This window comes from Lutra lutra, chromosome 9 (genome assembly GCF_902655055.1).
Source record: "Lutra lutra chromosome 9, mLutLut1.2, whole genome shotgun sequence".
NCBI lineage: Eukaryota > Metazoa > Chordata > Mammalia > Carnivora > Mustelidae > Lutra > Lutra lutra.
In genome coordinates, this window is record NC_062286.1 from 18,434,517 (window position 1) to 18,454,767 (window position 20,251).

General features: G+C 51.1%; 1 protein-coding gene and 1 long non-coding RNA gene across 7 annotated transcripts in view; one reads left to right on the plus strand and one right to left on the minus strand.

Annotated features, from left to right (window-relative positions):
* KLHL29 (kelch like family member 29) overlaps window positions 1–20,251 on the plus strand; it is a 302,879-nt gene that overhangs the window by 188,638 nt on the left and 93,990 nt on the right. The gene's annotated exons all lie outside the window — the stretch shown is intronic.
* On the minus strand, window positions 1,949–10,519 carry LOC125108564 (uncharacterized). The gene is made up of 4 exons (XR_007129947.1): window positions 10,139–10,519; window positions 4,610–4,760; window positions 4,333–4,467; window positions 1,949–4,202 (listed from the first exon to the last, which is right to left on the minus strand). It is a non-coding gene; the product is annotated as an uncharacterized LOC125108564 (long non-coding RNA).

Below are 20,251 nucleotides of genomic sequence, written 5' to 3' on the forward strand. Positions count from 1 at the left end.
GCGGTGCCTGCTTGCTGCCATAGAAAGAGAGGCCTCAGGGAAGCTCCCTGGAGAGGGGGGTCCCATCCTCATCAGGGGAAAATGGGCCCAGCTGGCCTGTCACAGCCATGGGCTTCACAAAAGGGGACACAGCTAGGGGCTCAGGAGGGTATTAGAGGCCTAGGGCATTAGGCTGCCCAGCGGCAGCTCCTGGGTGGTGGCGGAGGGTGGGGGTGTCTCTTTAGTTCCAGGGAAATTGATCCCCACGTTGAGCCCCAAGGAGCCTGTGCAAAACTCCAGGTCACTGGTCACTTCGACCCAAAGACCCAGGAGTCAGCCTCCTGGAGCTGTCGCAGGTGTCCTCAGGCAGCTTCCCGGGCACACTCTGACATGGGGCACAGGCCAGAGGCCACCACAGAGAGAGGTCTAGCTTTCACGTGGTAGCAGGCCTGTGGCATCTTGGGGAGACAGAGATCTGTTCAGGCTCCTGCCTGACCGGCTGCAGCCCAGTCTTGTCCTGAAGTCAGCCCTGCTTTGGGGTCACATAGGCTTTTTAGCAGAAAAAATCAGTCCCCTTTCTAGAACGGACATGCCGGGGTGTGACTTGTCTGTCTAACAGAGACCTCAAGGCACCCTCACTGCTTCTCAGGAACAGTCAATAGAAGACTTTATAAATCTGTTGGGAGCAAAGGGACCTCTGGCCCCAAAAGTGCGTGGGAGCCTCCCTGACTTCCTGCAGGTGAACTGGTCCAGGCCTTTTCTAGAAGCCTTTTTAGGGGACTTAGAGCACTTGGTTTTATAGGTTTTTAAGGCTTTTTCCCCCCAGCCACCCCACTGGTCCTATCAGGGGCTTTGTCTTTGTGCCTGCAGCAGGGTCACACGGAAACAGGCAAGCAGGAGTGGAAGGGGCTCTTGACCACACTGGCTGAATTGGGGTAGGCCACAGATTTCCTATGTGGGGCACTCCCCAAGCCCCTAGGAGTACTCGGGCAGATTGTCTCCCCAGCTGGAGAAAGAACATCTCAGTCATCGGGGAACCTTGTCCAGTGGCTTGTTGATGGCTCAGCAAGTTTTTATGTCTGAGATTCAAAAGTGGAGAAAATCAGTCATTTATCCTGGTGCTTTGTTTACAAAACCTGGATGGTTTGCAGCCAAGCAGCCACTGGCAGGCTTGGGTTGGATTTTTCCCATCTTGTCCACTGGGACAAGCAGTGGGTTGAATCAGAGTAGTGAACACCAGGGTCTGCGTGGAAGAGACCCAAGGCCTTTCACTTTCTCCAAGGCCCTGTCTCCCCAGGATGCGGGTGATTCTGGGTGCCCTAGCATAGCAGAGGGTGTGGGTCCGTCCCTCCCATGGCGGGGGGCCTCTCCCACCATTCCTTTGGGGGCAATCATGAGTGGGAGAAGAGATGGGAGGACATCAGACCCCCCCCCCCCCCAGGATAAGCAGTCAGGACCAGGGTGGTCCAGGGAGCCCACCCCCATCTGCTGATCCTCTGTTTCCTAAAACCCACAGTCTGAAACCCACAGTCTACACCTAGGAAAGCCTCCCTTGAGCCCCGACTTCTAGGTTCGACATCTCAGCCTGCAGCAGCCTGGAAGCAGGAAATTCGAAGGGAGGGCCCCCACTGGAAGCATCCAGGGCGTGAGAAATCTGGGTGCACCTGAGACCCGGTCTGCCGAAGAAGGACGCTTTGTCCTCAAGCCTTCCTTTCCTGTTCCTCCCTCCCCACAGCACAAGAGCGCCGTCCTGAGAGCAGGTTTCGGAACTTTTCCCTACCACCCGCATACTGCCAGATCCTGTGCCTCAGTTTCCCTGCCTGTCAAGGTGGAAAACCCACCCCACCCCACCGCCTGCATACCCCACGTGGTAGCGATGAACCTGAAATGAGAGGCAGGGTGTGGCAGGCCCTACAGGAGGATCCAAATGAAGAGGGAGCCGGAAAGTTTACTGGACAGCAGTGATCGGAAGGTTCTGACTTTCCTGCCTGAGCCCCTGGCCTGTAGTTTCCTGGGCTGCCCTATTGGAGGAGGCCGGGGAGCCACAGGCTTCATGGAACATGCGGCGATTTCATGATCAGACTGGGCGCCGGGCTCCCAGGGGTGGGGGGTGGTATGGGGGGAGCTGCGGCGTCCACCATCTGGAACCGATCGGTGCTTTCCTGAAGTCAGAGGCCAAGGACAGACTTCCTGCCTGGCTTCTCCAGGCCCTAGAGCAGTTCCCCACCTGAACCCAAGGCTGGGACGTTGCATTCCGTTATTGATTTGTGGCACAGACCCTCGGGCCTCCCCTCCCCAGGCTCAACAGCACAGGCCCTGTTCTTTGTTGGCTTCTCCTCAGCGGCTCTCTCAGTAAACACGTTAAAAATCGCCTTCCGGTTTGAGTTCCCCACCTCTCCTGTAATTTTCTGGCCTCCCCTGATTTCAGCCTCCAGGATTGAAATTCTTTCTCCTGGTCTCCATGAGGAATTGGTGAAACAGAAAAAGCAGGAAATTAATGTCCCAGCCTCAAGGCTCCACACAGCATTAGATGGAATTAAAGTAGAATAATGAGTCAATACACACACAACTCTGTTGTTCTTTGATTTTCCTTTCAAAATTCATGTAGTGAACGCTTCCTCTGTCCCACACCGTCTTAGGCTGGGAGACTTGATAACGTCCTGAATGAATTTACATACCAAATGGGTTTTAATTTTATATTTTCGCTTAAGGTCAGGACATTTATTTATTATCATTATTTATTACTGAAGCACGAGTGGTTTTAATTATTTTAGTGTTCCTCCTACAAAGCAGGATCACTGCTAGCTACAGAACATTTTCCGTTTCCGCTCACATAAATAATATAGTTTTTAATTTCATGAAGATTTAGTATTCATCTGCTTTGTAAATTAAAGTCATCGTTTACCACAACAGAGACAGAGTGTTCAGAACATCCTGGTGGACCTTGTCAGGGTGCCCTTCGGTGATCGCTTTTTCCAGCTTTGGTCTTCTGACACAGGTGCCCAGAAATAGGGACCCGCAGACAGGCTAGGAGGGAGGAGGGGAGTGGGTGTGGGAAGGGGGCGATGCAGCGAGGGGAGAAGAACCCCTTCTCTCATAAGGCATCCCTCTGTTCCCTCACAGACCAAATCCAAATGTGTTTGTTTGCCTCTGATGGGCAGCTGAGAAAGCTGAGGGCCCTGCCCCTTCCCTTGCCCGAGGCCACTTACGTCCAAACAACACATTCGATCCAAATATGTCTGACTCCAAAGCTCAGCCCCTTTCCCTCCCTCCCACCCTCCCTGTGCCAGGGCCTGGGAAGGTGGGCAGGCGTCTGTACCCAGGGCTGGGTGGAATCTGGCAGTCACTTTGGCCAGCCTGAGTGAGAGCAGAAACCCAGAGCGGAAAGGAGCAGGCAGGATGGGTGGAAGGCAGCAGCCACTGGCCAGGCCATGGCCATGACTCTGTGTGTCCGTGTGGCACGGGGAGAAACATCCTGACTGAGGGGACAGAGGTCTTCAGTCGTGCCTGGGGACACTGTCCCACACACGGCCAGGAGATTCAGTCTGGCTACCCTAGAGTCACCAGATCTTGTGGATCCCCCTCCCCCGTGCCTCCCATCCCGCCCACTTTTTCTCTCCACCTAGATCCTCACCCCTTTTCGGGGAGGCTGCCAGATCAGTAAATGATGAGTTCCCATAAATTATGATTCCTTGCCTGTAAATCAGTCTCCTCTGCTTCCCCGTGGCCATCCTGGCCATCTCTTGGCCGGCTCCATCCTTGGAGGCATTCCCAGAAAGCAGCCGGCGGTCAGCAGGAACTCTTTGCATGCTTCCCACTATTAGTCTCGAGGACACCCTTCCATGGCCCCACTTTTGCTGCCAGCATAGCCTCTGGGATGAACAGGCTGTTTGGGGTTGCCATGGAGAAGCTGGGCCCTTTTAGTGGTTGGAGCTGTGCTCCGCGTCCCAGAAGGCCCTTGCCCACCAGCCAGGGCAGGTCAGGACAGCAGCCCACACCCGGGGGCCCTGGCTGGGCGGTCGGTGCTCTCTGCTGGGCACCAGCCAGCCAGCTATGTCCCCAGCCCCGAGGGCTATTAGCAGGTGGAAAACATATTCATTTAAAGGATGCCAGCTTCATCCTGCCGGTGACTTCTCCAGCTCTCGTGTGGGCTCCAGCTGCAGGTCAGCCCCTTTGAGACTCCATCTCCAAGCACAGGTCTTGGTGTCCTGGTGGCTGTGTCCCTGGGAGAGGAAAGAGCCCATTTCATGACCGGGGAGAGTCGCTCGGACATTCGCCATGATTAATCAGGGGCCGGGCCACACGGTCCTTGTGCACGACATTTCTTAAATTTAAGCAGAAAATAGAGCTCACCCTGAGTCATCCTTCTCCATGACGAAAGAGGAGACCATGTTAGCAGCAATACAGTGTGTAAGGGGAAGTCCTCTCCCGGAGCAGGAATGTACCTCTTTAGTGCGTCTTCATTTCCTCTCCTGTGAGCATCTCTCTCTAAATAAGGAAACCAGAAAGACTTCACAGCTAGGACAAAACCATCTCTTACCTAGAATGGCAAAATCCTTGTCTCCATCTCAGACACAGAACTCCCCCAGGAGGACACACATAAATAGAAGATTCCTGTTGCATACTTTACCCATTTTTCAGATTTTCTTCCTTCTTACTCATGGCACCGACAAGTCATACTTCTAATCGGTACCAGCCCAGCCAGATAGGTGCCTGGGGGAGGCAGGAAGTCTCGCGGCTGCATGAGAATCACAGAGAGCTAATGGTGAAGTCTCTTCCTGCTGGAAAGGGAAATAAAGTAGCTTTCAGAGCCAATCTCTTGCTGTTTTATCCAGGGGGCCCTGCTTTGGTTAGGTGGGCTCCCACTGAAATCCAGACCCACACATTAAAAAAGACGTTTTTAGGGGAGGCTTCCTTTTAAAAAGGTGCAATTAGGCGTGTGTTTACCATTTCCCCTGTTTTACAGAGGAGGAGATGGAAGCCTGAGGTCCCATAGCTGGGGAGAAGTAGCACGTTCTACTCTGTGTGTTCAGAGACCTGTCTTTTCTGAGGGTCTGCGCAGGTCCCAGCCTCTGATGGACGTGCTGTTGCCTCTGCTCAGCCTGCATCTGCCTTTGGGGACCCCCGGTCTGGCTGCAGAGGCAGAATTAGGCAGGACTGAGGTAAGCCCACTGGTAATTCGGCTTCTGGCTACGGCAGACATGGTGGCCATCTGACGAAGGCTGGGACCGATGGCTTCGGGTGGAGACTGGGAAGGGCCAGCGAGTGGCTCAGAAGTCACCAGGAGCAGGTGGGACCAGCAGAGAACAGGGAGAAAGAGGCCGCATAAGGAAAAAAAGAGAAGAAGCAGAGGCTCAGATGCCTGGATGATAGTTTGGGGCTTGACCTCGTGGGGGGTGGGGAGTGGGGGGCACCCTCAGGGGAAATGGTCCTAGAATCAAGATCCAAAGCCCTGGACCCCCTCCAGGCTCTGCCACAAACCTGCCGTGTGTCCCTTCACCTGTCCCTAACACAAATGTCTGTAAAGTCCCTTCTGGCCCTCTCATGCTGCCAACCCAGGACAGTGCCCTTGCAGGTCCTTCTAAAGAGAAGAGAGAAAAGGCTTCCACCGCCTCTGCACCCAGTGCCACGAGCAAGGCTCCCTTCCGGTACAGGGAGCTCTCACTTCTGCGGATAATCAGCTGGATGGCTCTGCAGGGCGCAGGGGAAAGGCATCCCGTCATGGCGACAAGGCTAACCAGACTGAGCACACTCAAGGTTGACAGTGAGAGCAAAGGAGATGATGGCTGGCATTTATTGAATCTTTACTGTCTGCCAGGCATGCCCAAGTGCCTTGCATACGTTTTGCCTCAAACCCTATGGGGCAGGTATTATTATCCGCATGTTCAGATGGAAAACTGAGGTTTAGGGAAGTTCATTTGCCAAGATCATTTGCAAAGTAACTGACCTTCCAACATTTTAACCTCAGGTTCGTCTGACTCCAAGAAAGAGTCCAAGAGTTAACATTCTTGTGTTTGCCTCGGGCAAAAATGCAAATTCAGGTGGCATTCACTGAAGGGCTTGCACACTTACGTGCACACTCATACTTCTGCTATGCATGGGCACACACAGCCCCGTCCTGTTGGCACCCACATTCCCTGATGCACAGCTCCCCCCCCACCCCGCACCCGCAGATGCCTGCGTGGGAGCTGCCCTCCTACACAGTCGCGGAAAGAACTCAAGCTCATGAGTGAAGCCACGTCTGCGACAGAGAAGACTCCCAGAGCACCCGCGTGCAGCCCCTTGGTGGCCCAGGGGAAGGCTCCAGCTGAGGCCTGGGCCTCGGTGGCCTTGGCTGATGATTGGGAATCTCCATCATGCCGGGTCCCTGGGCAGTCCTCCCTCCAATATTGGCCTCTGAGCCTGATCGCTCAAAACGACCAATACTGAAATGAGGCTTGAGGGTAGAGAACTGCAATGCCTGTGTTTGCCAGATCACAGGGGCAGCCTCCTTCAGACCCAGAAGGCTGGGAAATGGGGGCAGCCCTGGGAACGCCAGACCCTGCCCGGAGCCCCTTGGGAGCTGCCATGGCTCGGGCCAGCTTGCGTGGGGAAGGGTCAGAGAAACCCCCAGATTCCTCTCCTCGCATTCTTTCCTATTTAAGGAGCGTTTTTTGACTTAAGCAGCGACCCCAGGGCGGGCAGGGGCAAGAGAAGTCTGTTCTCAGAGAACAGAGGAGGAAAAAATTTCTCCTGCAGAATGGTCTGAAGCTGATACAAGGACACTCGCAGAGCTTCAAGCTCTGGGTTCGAGGCCCAGGTGCGCCCCTGGCCTCTCAGGAGGCCTTGGTCTCCGCTTCCTCATGTGTTAGGCGAGGAAAATACTGAGGTTCCCTGAAAACCTCACAGGTAGTTATAGAAAATGTCGAGAGGTTCTCCAGATGCAGAAGCAGGGCTTTTCCCATCAGTGAGAACAAGAGAAGGTGTGGAAGGAAATGTCCATTTCTTCAGTCACTGGCAGCTTCTAAAGTAGTGCGGTATCTTAAAGTATGTATAAATGAAGATTATATGATACATACGTTTAATATAGGAAATATCAGTATTTGTATGCATACATAAATATTTGTCTATATGCGTGTGGACGCACACGTAAATGCACGCAGGCATGTATGCACATGTATTGTGGAAGCGTGAGAACAAGAGAAAGTCTAAATGAGAATACTGGTACACATGCTTGATAGTTCCCATGTTTTGTTTTTATTTTCTCCTCTAGCACTTTCTGCTATGGACAGGAAATGTGTCTCACACTTTTTTAAATTTAAAAGCAAAGGGAAGGAGCACCTGGGTGACTCAGTTGGCTAAACGTCTGACTCTTGATTTCAGCTCAGGTCATGATCTCAGGGTCGTGGGATCAAGCCCCGTATCAGGCTCAGATTCTCTCTCTCCCTCTCCCTCTGCCCCTCCCTCTGCTCATGGGCTCACATGCTCACTCTCTCTCTCTCTCTTTCAAAAATACATACATACATACATACATAAAAGTGAGCCCCACCTCTTTGCAAGGCACCACTGGGTGCCATGTCCCTTCTCTGTGTTTGCTTCCACACGTTGGTTACATAGAGCTCCTGTGGGCTCAACCCAGCTTTTGTCATCCCGTCGCCTTCCTTAGCATGTCCCCAGGGGTCCTGGCCACCCCCCATCCCCAATGTGGCACACGTCTGCCACTTGAGGGGCTAGGCACAGGAACCACAAGGTTTCTTCCTAGTTTCAGTGTGGGGCCAGGAAAAGAGTGAAGAGGGAATTTGTCCCCGCGTATTAGCTGGAACGCAGCCTGAGCTGGAGGTCAGTGACACCGAAATAATTGGAGGTAAGAGCTGTGAGGCCATTAAGATAAATTTTTGACATAAAAATGTAGGCTGGTTCATAAAAGGTTGCAGTGACAATAGGTTATAGTGACAGCTTTTCAACAACTGTATAAGCCTCCAGATGGAAGGGAATTCAGCATAATGAATTATGGCCAATCTGGACAACGCAGTGTCCTTTTATGGGCGTAGATCTAAGGGAAGAATAAAGTTACTCAGCCTGGCCCATATTAAATAGCATGTTGTTCGAACACGGAGCGGAGAAAGGGTGAGAGGTTGGAGGTGCTGAAGACGCAGCACTGAGGCGGGAAGGCCTTGGTCTTCCAACCTGGGTACGAGGTGCTTGTGGCACCGTCCATGGTCTAATGAGCATCCCGGCCCTCAGGACCCCAAGCTGAATGTCCACTCGCATCTGGCAGAGCTCTGGGGCCTTCCTTTGAAGGGAGCCTTATTCCTCCATCAGCTCAGTTTTTGCTCAGTTTTGCCCTTTTGGTGAAATTGCCCCCATTGACTCCCGGAGGAGACACATGGAACCTTCTTAAACAGGAGATTCTCTGAGTGGGAGAGTCTGCCAGAAAGAAGGGAGCTCAGGGAAGGGTGGGCTCCTTCAGGCTGGGAGATGGGGAAGGGTCTGGCTCACACCGGACCCTCCTTGCCAGAGTCCACCCTTGGCCTCTGATGACAGTCTTGTCTGAGTACAGAGCAGAAGGGGCTGCCTTCATCCTGGTCCCCCTTCCCTTAGGGAAGAATCATTGCAGGGTCGAGGACAGCCGTCCTTCACTGAAGGTGTCTACCTGACACGGTGTGGGTCTCCTCACCACCTCATTTATACCTCCCAACTACCTCATGACTAGTATCATTACTCCCATTTCACAGACAAGAAAACTAAGGCCTACGGAAATTTACCTACCACTAGCTGCTGTTCACACCGCTTGGAGTTTAAATGTGGATGTGCCTGCCCCTCAGATCTGGGCTCCCCGTCCACCCCACTATGTTGTTCCCATTTACAGACACCCACACACTTGAAAACGGATCAAAAAGCTTCAAAAGAGAAAAAGAGCTGGTGAATGCCTCCCAGGGCTACTGGGGACTCAGTGGGGAGCGTGGAGGCAGGATTTGCTTGACTGAAAAAATTCCCACACATTTGAAAGGGGCTTTGGTTGGGTGGAATGTCTTTGATAGTAGAATGTCTGAGCTCAGTGATTTCACTCTGGATGTGTGAATTTATATTAATGATTTGCTAATGGCAGTTAAAAGAGATGGAGTAATTTATGTGGCTGTAGAGGAGCACAAGTCCACTGGAGCAGGGGCGTCGGTCAGGCCTGCACTTTCTGTGGTTTGCCACAGGGAAGCGTGGGCAGGTTTGGGGTCTTATTAAACCAAACTTGCGCTTGTAAGTGATGTCTTCTGGGGTCTCTGCCCTCAGATAAGGGCTGACCCTTTAGGGACCTCCTCAGTCCCTAGGGAATACAAGGCCACGCCAGGGCCTGTGAGCATTGAGCTCTTTGCGATCTCCTTCCAGATGCTAGAGTTCTGGAACAAGAACGAATTCCTCCAGGCCAGCCCACTGGAGTGTGGGGGGCGGCGAGGGGGATGCACGTTAGCTCTGAGCCGCCCGGTGAAGACAGGAGTGCCCCTCTGTCTCAAACAGTTCTGGCTGCTGGAAGAAATGCGTCATGGTGATTCGTAAACAACAGGAATTTATTTCTGACCATTCTCAGGGCTGAAGTTCCAAGATCAGGCTGCCAGGCTGGGAGGGTCCTGATCCCAGTCCTCTTCCGGCTTACAGACTGCCGACTTCCTGTTGTACCCTCATGTGGCAGGGAGGGCTCTAGAGAGCTCTCTGGGGTCTCCCTTATCAGAGCACTAATCCCATTCTCGAGGGCTCCATACTGATGACCTAATTACCCCCCAAAGGCCCAACCTCCTGATACCATCGTATTTAAGGGTTAATATTTCAACATATGACTTTGTGGGGACACGAACTCAGTTCCTAACAACAGCCCCAATAAACAGGGCATCTTTGGTTGGTGGGTTCTCTGGCCAGCACACCACATGGTCTGACCCCACGGCTCTTCTGCATCATTTCCAGGGATTTCCACCCCATATCCTAGCACATCATTTGCTTATGCCCCAACCTCTCCCAGGCCACGCCAGATGCACACCGGAGCCTCCCCTAGGGTCAGGGGCACGTGAGGCCCAGTTCACAGCCGCCACTCCCGTGTCATGCAGGGAAGAGGAGGCCGAATTGCCAGGCTGAGGCCGGCTGCTGGGAGAGTCCAGTGGCCATGGCAGTGACAGCCCTGGAGAAACCCACTCACCCAGGCTAGGAGCAACAGCAAAGGTCCCCGAGTGTGTCCCTGATCTTCTGCACCTTTGACAAGCCCAGGAGGCCCACTGCCCTGAGACTCCTGCCAGGCTGTACCTAGTCTCTGCAGAATTTGGAGACAACAGGAGCTCAGAGCCTCTTCACCCTAACAGACAAGGGGACAGCTGTGCTGGACAATTCGACGTGACTTTGTCCCTGTGCCTCCTGGAGCAACTCCTGAGTCATCTGCGCCCCTCCCCCCAGCCGCAAGGCCAGCCCGAGGCGGACGTGTTGTGTTACCCTTTCTCCTTGGGCTTTTCTTAGTAACAGCACTGGCTGTGGCTGCTGCACAGGGGCCTCCTGGAGACATTCTGTCCTGGTCAGCCCCCAGGCTGACCCTGAGTCAGCATGTCCACCTCGTCTGGGAAGCCTCCTCCTTACCCGGCCCGGGGCCTGGGTGAGGTCGATGGGGTGCCTTTGGGAAGCCGCAAAGGCAGTCAGCAAAGCCATGGCAGTGATCCATAAGCAGGTGCCTGTCCCCCTCCCACGCCCACCCCAGCCGAGGGATAGCTCTAGGCAGCTGTTCTAAGTGCAAATGCTTGTTCACGCTCAGGGCCCTCTACCCCGAGGATCTGATTCCTGGGTGGGAGGGAATGACGTGGAGGGGTACGAGGCTGGATCTCAGATGCTCTCGGGCCTGGCCCCTGGGGGCCAGATCCCACTGGCTCGGAGACATCAGAAAGTGGGAGAGGGTCTGCCCATCCCAGGCCGCCTCGGACTTACCCGTGATTCTGTGGCTTGTGGACCCCTCCCACTTCTCAGGAAACGACATCATGGCTCTTGCCACTCAGCAAATAAAACACTGAATATGGAGTGAGCAGAGTTCTGTGCCAGGCTCGGTGGCGGGCGTTGTGAGGTGAGGTCACCCTCTTCTCCGGGTAGATCAAGGTCAGAGCAGGGACCCCTACTCAGTACAAGCAAGGGCTTAGGATAGCAGGTCCGTGGTCAGAGGTAAAGGGGGAGCAGGATTCTCAGGACCTAAAATTGGCGAATTTCCAGCCTGCTGCAAGTTCTTACGTGCCTGGGGGTGAATTGGGCCAGAAGAGTCATCCAGCAGGACTGGTCGGGCCCCCACCTCCAAGCAGCAGTCAAGGAGAGTCCTGGTTTGGGCTGTGAGGCTGGACCAAGGGGGTCCAGACAGGGGTGTGTGCCCCCAGAGAGCTCAGCCTGGCCCTGGGCTATTGGATTCACGGGGCACCTCTGGTGGCCCCGGGCTCTGTGTCTCAGGACAGAAACCAGGGATTCCGGAGCTGGCGGATCCTCGAAGTCTCCCCTCCAACTCTCATTTACTTACAGGTGGGCTCTGCGGCATTTGTAAGAAGAATCTCCCCAAGGTGGTTTTCTGAATGAGGGAGCTGGAAGAGGTGTGGCCAGGGAAGAATGTCCTCTGTCTGGAGCTGGAGTCCAGGAAAGCCAAATGAACACATCTGAGCCCACACCCCACGCCCCTCCCCAGGCCTAACACTTGTCTGGCCCTGGGGAGCCTCCCGACCGTGGAGCCCTAGTGGACTCGTTAGCAGAGGCCCTCGGGTGGCTGTAGAGGGAAGAGACATCTGTAAGCAACTCATCACGGAGCACGGGGCAGGAACGGGTCATGTGGGGCAATTTTTGTTCACCCGACACTGTTCTCGTCTCCTCCTGAAGGACCGGGCTGAGGAGGTGCCTGGATCTGTTGTGACATGGCCACGGCACCATGAAGTCAATTCTGTATGCTCAGGCCTGGGTGCCCAGCGGACAGTCCTATGTGGGCCTGGTCGTCAGAGCCCAGGGACTGGGGCAGCCCCAACGAGGCCCCTGTTGCCATCCAGTGTGGGACACTGGACCCAGGACCATTGGACAGCTGGAAGATCGTTTCTCCTCTCCGTAACTGAGACAGCTGCTGCTGGTTACAAGGCCTGCTGATAAGTGGTCCCACTGGGACGTGGGTGTCACCGGAGGACAGAACCGATGATGATGAAAGTGGCAGATTTCCTGGGAGACAGCGTCCCTTCCGGGCAGCAGCAGGAGCCCTGGGGGTGGACACCGAGAGCTTTTCCTTCTGTTCCGACACTGAACGTGCCCTGAGGACTCGGGCCCCTGGAGCACTGGGTGCCCATCTGCAAAATGGAAAGACCAAGTCACCTCAGGTCATTTGGGTTCATCATATTTATATGTATATATAATAGCAAGAGCAGCCATGGGATCAGAAAGGAGAACTAGAAATATGTGTGAATCCACCCCACACCTCTGAAGTTAGCGAGGACCCCTTCCTTGAAGCCTGTCTCCTTCCCCTCTACTCCATGCCTCCTCTTCTCTGCTCCTTGGCTAACTATTGGCAAGTGGTCCCCATCCTGACTGGTGTCTCTTCCCCTACCCAGGGCTGAGGGCATGGTTGTCCTCCGGCCGTTGTAGACTCGGGCCAGGCCTCTCAGATGGCAAAACAGATGAGTCCTAGAGGACCATCTGCTGAGAATGGCACCCTGCCTCCTGGAGTGCGACCTGATCCAACCTGACCTGACCTCCTTACTCAATAAGACCTAGTGTAAGTCCTCCAGCACTTAAAGGACAATATGGCAGTTTTTTGTTGGTGACTTCCATGCTGCATAGTCACCCTGAAGGGGTCCCACAAGGCCATCTAGACAACATGGTCCCTGGCTCCCCCGGACTCCTGCCTAGGATAGGACATGGAGGAAGATTTCACCCTTCATCTTCCCTCCATTTTTATTGTTCTATAAAGTAAATTTGGTCATGTTGTCAGAACATGTAAATCCCTACTGATTAAAGTGTCCTTGTAAATTGACACAGATCCTAGCTTCTGGACCGGGGGTGGGGGGAGAGGAACCAGAATAAAAGCAAAAAAGTTATCCAGAACCCTCCTTCTCGCATAACCTCAGCACTGTGAAATTCTACTAAGTCTTTAGGAACTGGGGAAACTTCCTTTTTTTAAAAGATTTTATTTACTTATTTGGGAGAGAGAGGGAGAGAGAGCATACAGAGGGAGAAGGAGAAGCAGACTCCCCACTGAGCAGAGAGCCCAACACAAGGCTCGATCTCAGGACCCTAAGATCATGACCTGAGCAGAAGGCAAATGCTTAATTGACTGAGCCACCCAGGCGCCCCTGGGGAAACTTTCCTTGAAGGACAGGTTAGAGTAGATAGAGGGTGAGAGTCAGGGTCAACCTGTGAGTGTGTGTGTGTGCGTGCACGCATAGTGTGTGTGCAATGTGAGTGTGGTGTGTGTGTGAAAGGAAGGGGGAGAGAGAGAGAGATTCCAGAACATTCTTATTATTTAAGATTTATTTATTTATTTGAGAGAGAGAGAGAGAGAGAGAGAGAGTGCAGGCAGCGGGACGGAGGGGCAAAGCAAGAGAAACCCAAGCAGACTCCACACTGAGCGCGGACCCCAACGTGGGACTCAATCCCATGACCCTGAGATCATACCCTGAGCCAAAACCAAGACTCAGACGCTTAACCGACTGTGCCACCCCGGCGCCCCTCCAGAACATTCTTCAGACACCCGGGAAGGTGGCACGGGCAGAGGCCATGCTTGGGCAGCAGAGCCAGGCCTTGCACACAGCAGAGTCTCTGGAAGGCTGGAGGCCTCTTCCCCTGGCCGACTCCGCTGGAAGGTGCAGAGGGGTCCGTGGCCTCCTTTGCCTGGGGGCCCCCTATGGGCCTACCCTCTCTGTGACTTGCTGGGCCGCAGCCTCTCCGGTCCCTGACTCCGTTCCCTCTAGCGGCTAGATCTAAGGCACCATGGGAAACACTGCCTGAAAGCAGCTTAAGGGATCTGCCCAAAATTCTGTGTTCAGCCTGACCAATTTAACAATTAAAGGTTCACTTTATGAAATTTCTTTTCTTATAAAACACAATTAGCACTCTTAACCCCCTGAGGGAACAAATCATTCACGGCATGGTTTGAGTTGATTTTATCCATTTTTCTTTTAAAGCTAAACCAAGGGGAAAGCAGAGGGGCCAGGGAGGGTCCCATGTGGGGGTCCGGGCACCCGGGGAGCGGGCACCTGTTGGGCACATCAGGGGAGTGCTGGGGAGGAGCCAGGGACGTGCTGAGCCTGCACCAAGAGGCAGATGCCATCTTGGACCCTAACCGCCCTCTGACTAGTGAGGGAGACACCACCCCCGGACCTGGAGAGATGACTCAGCAGCCCGCCAACAGCCCAGGGCACGCGGGAGGCAGAGATCAGCAGGGGGCTTGAAAGGGGGTCCTTCCCAGCCCAGAGAAGAGTCTCTTCCTGGGGCCCATGCTGGGGGCTGGGGTGGGGGGCGCCAAGAGGGATGGGGGGGGCTGGAGAAATGAATGAAAAATGCGGGGGGTGGGGTGCTGTGCAGAAAGACAGGTGGAGAGTTCCAGTGATCCATTTTGGTTTTTTAGTCTTGGACCAAAGGGGAAAGTTATTTTTAACTGAATATCTAAAATCAAATCCTGGCTAATTATACATAGACTTAGTATTTTATTCTTTAAAGGGCCCCAGACTTGCTTCTTCTGTGAGCAAGGCTCCAAGGCGGCATGCGCTGCCACTCCCCAGTTCTCACACAGCCCTCTCGTTCGAAGGGTCCTGCACTGCCTCGGGATGGGAAGGGCAGGGCAGGGAGTCTCCAGGTCACCAGTAGAGGTCATCCGTCATGGGCCAGAAATGTCATCTCTTGCTGTCCACACACACACAGCCATGTCTGTCTCCATCCCTGCTATGGTGGGGGAGCGATGCCCAGAAATAATTTGGGAGATGTTACCATGTACAGAAGGGAGTCAATGTGTGTCTGTAAACATTAAAATGGCAGGATCTGTGCTGAATTCCAGGGTTTTGTTTGTTTCTTCCTGAACGTATCTGGCTTGTTGTCTGTACCAGGAACTCCCAGGCGCCCTGCATCACCCTTGATCATTCCGGTTTGTGTACAGCGCATGTCCCCAGCAAAACTGGGGTCTCCTCGGAGGTAGGGCCTGGGCTTCTGCCTCTTTGTCTTATCTTCAATGCTTGCAATATCATAGGAGCTCAGAAAGGGTTTGTTGTTTTGTGTTTATTCAAAGTTAGAGCTATAATTCACAAAATACACACCGCACATTTACTCTGGTAAATTCTTCCTTTAATTGAAATGCATTCATTTGGAGAAAGAGATGCTGATAGGAGCCAGATAACCAGAGAACTGATGCATTTCTAAGTGCTGTGGGCCCCTCAGGATGGAAATTACAATATGGAGCATTTAGATACCAACCCCGATGGGGGAGGCACCGAGGGTGATCCACTCTCACACGGAGCGCTCAGTACAAGCCCCAACTCTTATTAATTAAAAATTCTAAATCACCCAATTGTTTTTTGCTGGAAATACGTTTGCACTCTGTTTTATTTATCACCATTAATAATAACGATAATGGTAACAATAATAATAAAACTACTATGTGATTAAGGTGCAGATAAGCAATTAGGAAACAAAATATTTACGAGTTTTAGCAAACCCTGTGCTAGAAACAGGAATAGAATAATTACAAGGAGGTTTGTGTAAGAGCTGCTTCCAGAAGACTCCTTAACTGGGAGGTGAGGTCGGTTCCAGGGTTCTCTTCCATCTGTGATTCCATTAACCTGTTCTCCTGATACCATTTATCCATTTGTTTGACAAACGTGTATTAAGAGAGCCCACTCTCCAGATCCAGGAGTGGTTACAGACAGGTGTGAGACTGTTAGAGCAAGGTGTGACTGAGCCAGCAACATCAGTGGTGGGGACTGGGAGCTAAGCTGGACCTGGGAGATGAGATGGAAATACCCAGGTGAGAGTGGACCAGAGAGGGAAAGACCATTCTCTGGAGAGGCCCTGTGATAAGAAAGAGCTTAGTCCTTTGGAGGATGGATGGATGATAGTTCCATCCTTTCACTGAGGGGGTAACAGTCAGGCAAGAGCTGGAGATGTCAGTGTGGGTCAGATCCTAAGGGCAGTGGGAGCCACTGAAGGTTCTATCAGAATAGTGTGATCGCTGTGCACTTCAGAGTGTTGTCTCCAGCTGCATTATGCAGTAGGGTGATGAGATAGGAAGCAGGGACGCCGGCGTAGAGCCAGATGCAGAAACCCATGATGATGGTGGCCAATGTGTCAGGGATAGCACCGGGGAAAAGAGAAACAGGAGGGTTCGAGACATTCAGGACAAGTCAAGATAACAATGGTAAGGATTTAATGAGCTCTCACTATGTGTCGGAGCCTGTAGCGGGGGGCTTTGTCTGTTCATTTGGTATAATATTTAAACAAAATGTGGGAGGTTGTGTTGATTATTCCTCATTTTATGGGAGAGAAAACTAAGACACAAAGAAGCAGAACGTCAGGCCCAAGACCACACCACTCATCTAAGCAACAAATGTAAAGCAGACTCCTGTTTGGATTAAACCCACACCCTTGTGTGAATCCAGAGTCCCATGGTCCTAACTATTACATCCAGTGGCTTGGTGATGGGAAGACTGTCACCCAGGTGGGAAGGGTGGGCTGTGCCCGATGAGAGGTGGTGTGACTAGGATAGCGGACAATCCCTCGGGGCTCACGGCTCACGTGGTGCCAGGAGCAGCAGGGAGCCGTCCTCCTTTGGCTTCTCCCTGCCATGAAGTCGTTTCTCTCAGTGCCTGGAATTACAGGCCCTTCCACTAGGTGTCAGGGTGGGCCTGGAGTAGGGGTGGGCGTGGAGTAGAGGTGGGAGGGGGTGGGGCGCCTCCTCACCCTGCACTCTCTGGGCTTGCTGAGCCCCTGGCCTGCCCTGCGCTCCTACCCTGACTCTCGCTGCCCCTCTGGCATGAAATGCGCCCTGTTGTCTTTGTTCGGGTGTGACTTGGAAAACCAACTAATTTCCCAGCTCCTTATCTCCTCACCATCTGGGTGAGCTTCTGAGGAGGATCTGCTATTCTCTGAGCAGTTTAATGGACATTTTCTTCTTCTTCTTCTCCTTCTTCTCCTTCTTCTTCTTCTTCTTCTTCTTCTTCTTCTTCTTCTTCTTCTTCTTCTTCTTCTTCTCCTTCTCCTTCTCCTTCTCCTTCTCCTTCTCCTTCTCCTCCTCCTTCTCCTCCTTCTCCTCCTTCTCCTTCTTCTTCCTCCCCCCGCCCCGGAATAAAGTCCATAAATTGATGCTTTGAGTGCAGTAAAGAATGAGCTGTATGGAATGGCAAGCTTAGAAAAACTCATCTCCCTGATTTTCCACTTCCCCGCAGGCCCTCTGTTTGCCTTTGCCCTGTGGAGCTTGTGCGGCTTCTGAACCCGAACTCCTCAGTGTCATCAGTTATGCGATGGGCAGGTCCCTCCTTGTCCCCACTCCAGCCCTGTCCTTGCTTCTGGGATAGCAGAGGAGCTCTGTGCACTGGGCAAGTGCCCTAAAATGCTACTCAAACACCCTGGGTCCTGATTGTCTCAAGTCACTACAGAAACGTGGCCCAAGTCACCTTACTTTCTGGACCTAATATGCCTCTACAAACACAGAAATGCAAATTCTTGCTTGTTGGGTAAATATTTGCGGCTATAGAATCAGATAATAGATTCATGCATTCATTCACCAACTATGTGCCAAGCACAGTTTCAAGCGCTTTGAATAGAGCAATAAACAGACAAAAATTACTGCCCTCATGGAGCAGTACCTTCAGGCAAATGAGAGGACAACAAGAAAATAAGTAGCAAAAATAGATCATACATTACATAGTAACGAGTGCTAATGAGTTCCGTGTCTAAGACAGTTGACTAGGAACTTTTGACCCATCTTTCCACAGCACACAACTAGAAAAGCAGGCATTGAGTCTCGAAGGCTCTGGAGACCTAAGAAGATAGTGAAAAGTTGCTATATTGAAGACTGGGGAAGGACAGCGGCCCATGCTGGCAAGCCGAGCATCTGGGGCTGGTTTTTTCCCCAGGACTCCTTGCCAGCTCTGAAGGGACAGCTGAAGGCTGAGCAAGACTTTTGACAGCCTTGTGAGATCAGAGGACAAGGAGTTGCATCCAGAATCTGCCAAGGGAGCAGTGGGAGCCAGGGACTCCTTCACTTGCTTTGGGTTGGGCTCCATAGGGCTGCACCCTGGGCCTCTCAGCTTCAACTTGAATATTTGGTTTGCTGGTGCACCCGGGTGCCCAAGAGAAGCAAACAAACCTTCTTGAGAGGAACATAACAGCATCTTAGGGCTCAAATTACTTTTAAAAGTAATATACAAAGACACAATCTGGCACATGATAAAAAAAAAAAAAAGTATTAACCAGACACAAGGAGACAACATGAACAAATACCAGTAGAAACAAACAAACAAACAAACAAACAAAAGAAACAGAGGCCCACAAGGGCTCCAGATATATTGGAGTGATCAGAAACAAACTTTAAAATTACTATACTTTACTGTGATCAAAGTGTAATAAGCCAAAATGGGGGTTTTCAACATAGAACCAAAAACTATGTATTTTTCAAATTAAGAACTCATAATGACTTTAACAGATAAAACCAAAGAGAGAATATGGACTAAAAGATTGGTTAGAAATAAATACCCAAAATTGAGTACAGAGAGACAAAAGAAAAAATAATAACAATAATAATAAAAAGATAAGAGACATTGAGGTTTTGGTGAAAAGATTTGACACATAGGGATGCCTGGGTGGCTCGGTCATTGCGCATCTGCCTTCGGCTCAGGTTATGATCTCAGGGTTCTGGGATTGAGTCTCTCATTGGGCTCCCTGTTCAGTGGGGAACCTGCTTCTCCCTCTCCCTCTGCCTGCCACTCTCCCTGCTTGTGTTCTCTCCCTCTCTCTCTCTGACAAATAAATAAATAAAATCTTTAAAAAAAAAAAAAAGAAAGAAAAGATTTGACACACATATGATTGGAATTCCAGAGAGAGAAGAGAGAAAACATGGACCAGAAGCAATTGTTCAAGAAATAATGGCTAATAGAAAAAGAAGAACAAACAAAACCCCAAACCATCAGAAGGAATGAAATAATAAAGATTAGACCAGAGATAAATGATCTAGAAACTAAAAAAATGATAGAATAGATCAATGAAACTAGGAACTTATTCTTCAAAAAGATCAACAAAATTGATAAACCTCTAGCCAGACTGAGAGAGAGAGAGAGAGAGAAAGGACTAAAATAAACAAAACCACTAATAAAAGAGGAGAAATAACTACCAACACCACAGAAATACAAATGATTGTAAGAGAATATTATGAAAAATTATATGCCAACACAACCTAGAAGATATGGATAAATTCCTAGAAACATATAACCTCCCAAACAGAAGCAGGAAGAAATAGAAAATTTACACAGACCAATTACCAACAATGAAATTCAATCAGTAATCAAAAAACTCCCCACAAATAAGAGTCCAGGACCAGAGAGCTTCACAGGTGAATTCTACCAAACATTTAAAGCAGAGATGAAAAAATAAATTAAAATAAGTTAATAAAAATAAATAAAGAAGAGGTGATACCTATTCTTCTCAAACTTTTCCAAAAAATGCAAGAGAAAGGAAAACTTACAAATTCATTCTATGAGGCCAGAATTTCCATGATACAAAACCAGGTAAAGACACCACAAACAAAGAGAAGTACGGGCCAATATCTCTGATGAACATGGATGTAAAATCCTTAACAAAATATGGCAAACGAAATCCAACAACACATTAAGAAAATAATTCAAGGGGCGCCTGGGTGGCTGAGTCAGTTAAGCATCTGCCTTCAACTCAGGTCATGATCCCAGGGTCCTAGAATCGAGTCCTGCCTCAGGCTCCCTGCTCCACAGGGAGCCTGCTTCTCCATCTGCCTCTCACTTTCTCACTCTGTCTCTCGTAAATAAATAATAATCTTTAAAAAAGGAATCATTCACTACGACCAAATAGGATTTATTCCCAGAATGCAAGGGTGCTTCCGTATTCTCAAATAAATCAACATGATACATCACATCAACAAGAGAAAGGATAAAAACCTATGATTATTTCAATAGATGCAGAAAAAGCATTTGACAAGGTACAACATCCATTCATGATAAAAACCCTCAACAAAGTAGGTTTAGAGGGAACACACCTCAACATAATAAAGGCCTTATATTGAAAATCCACAGCTAACCTCATACTC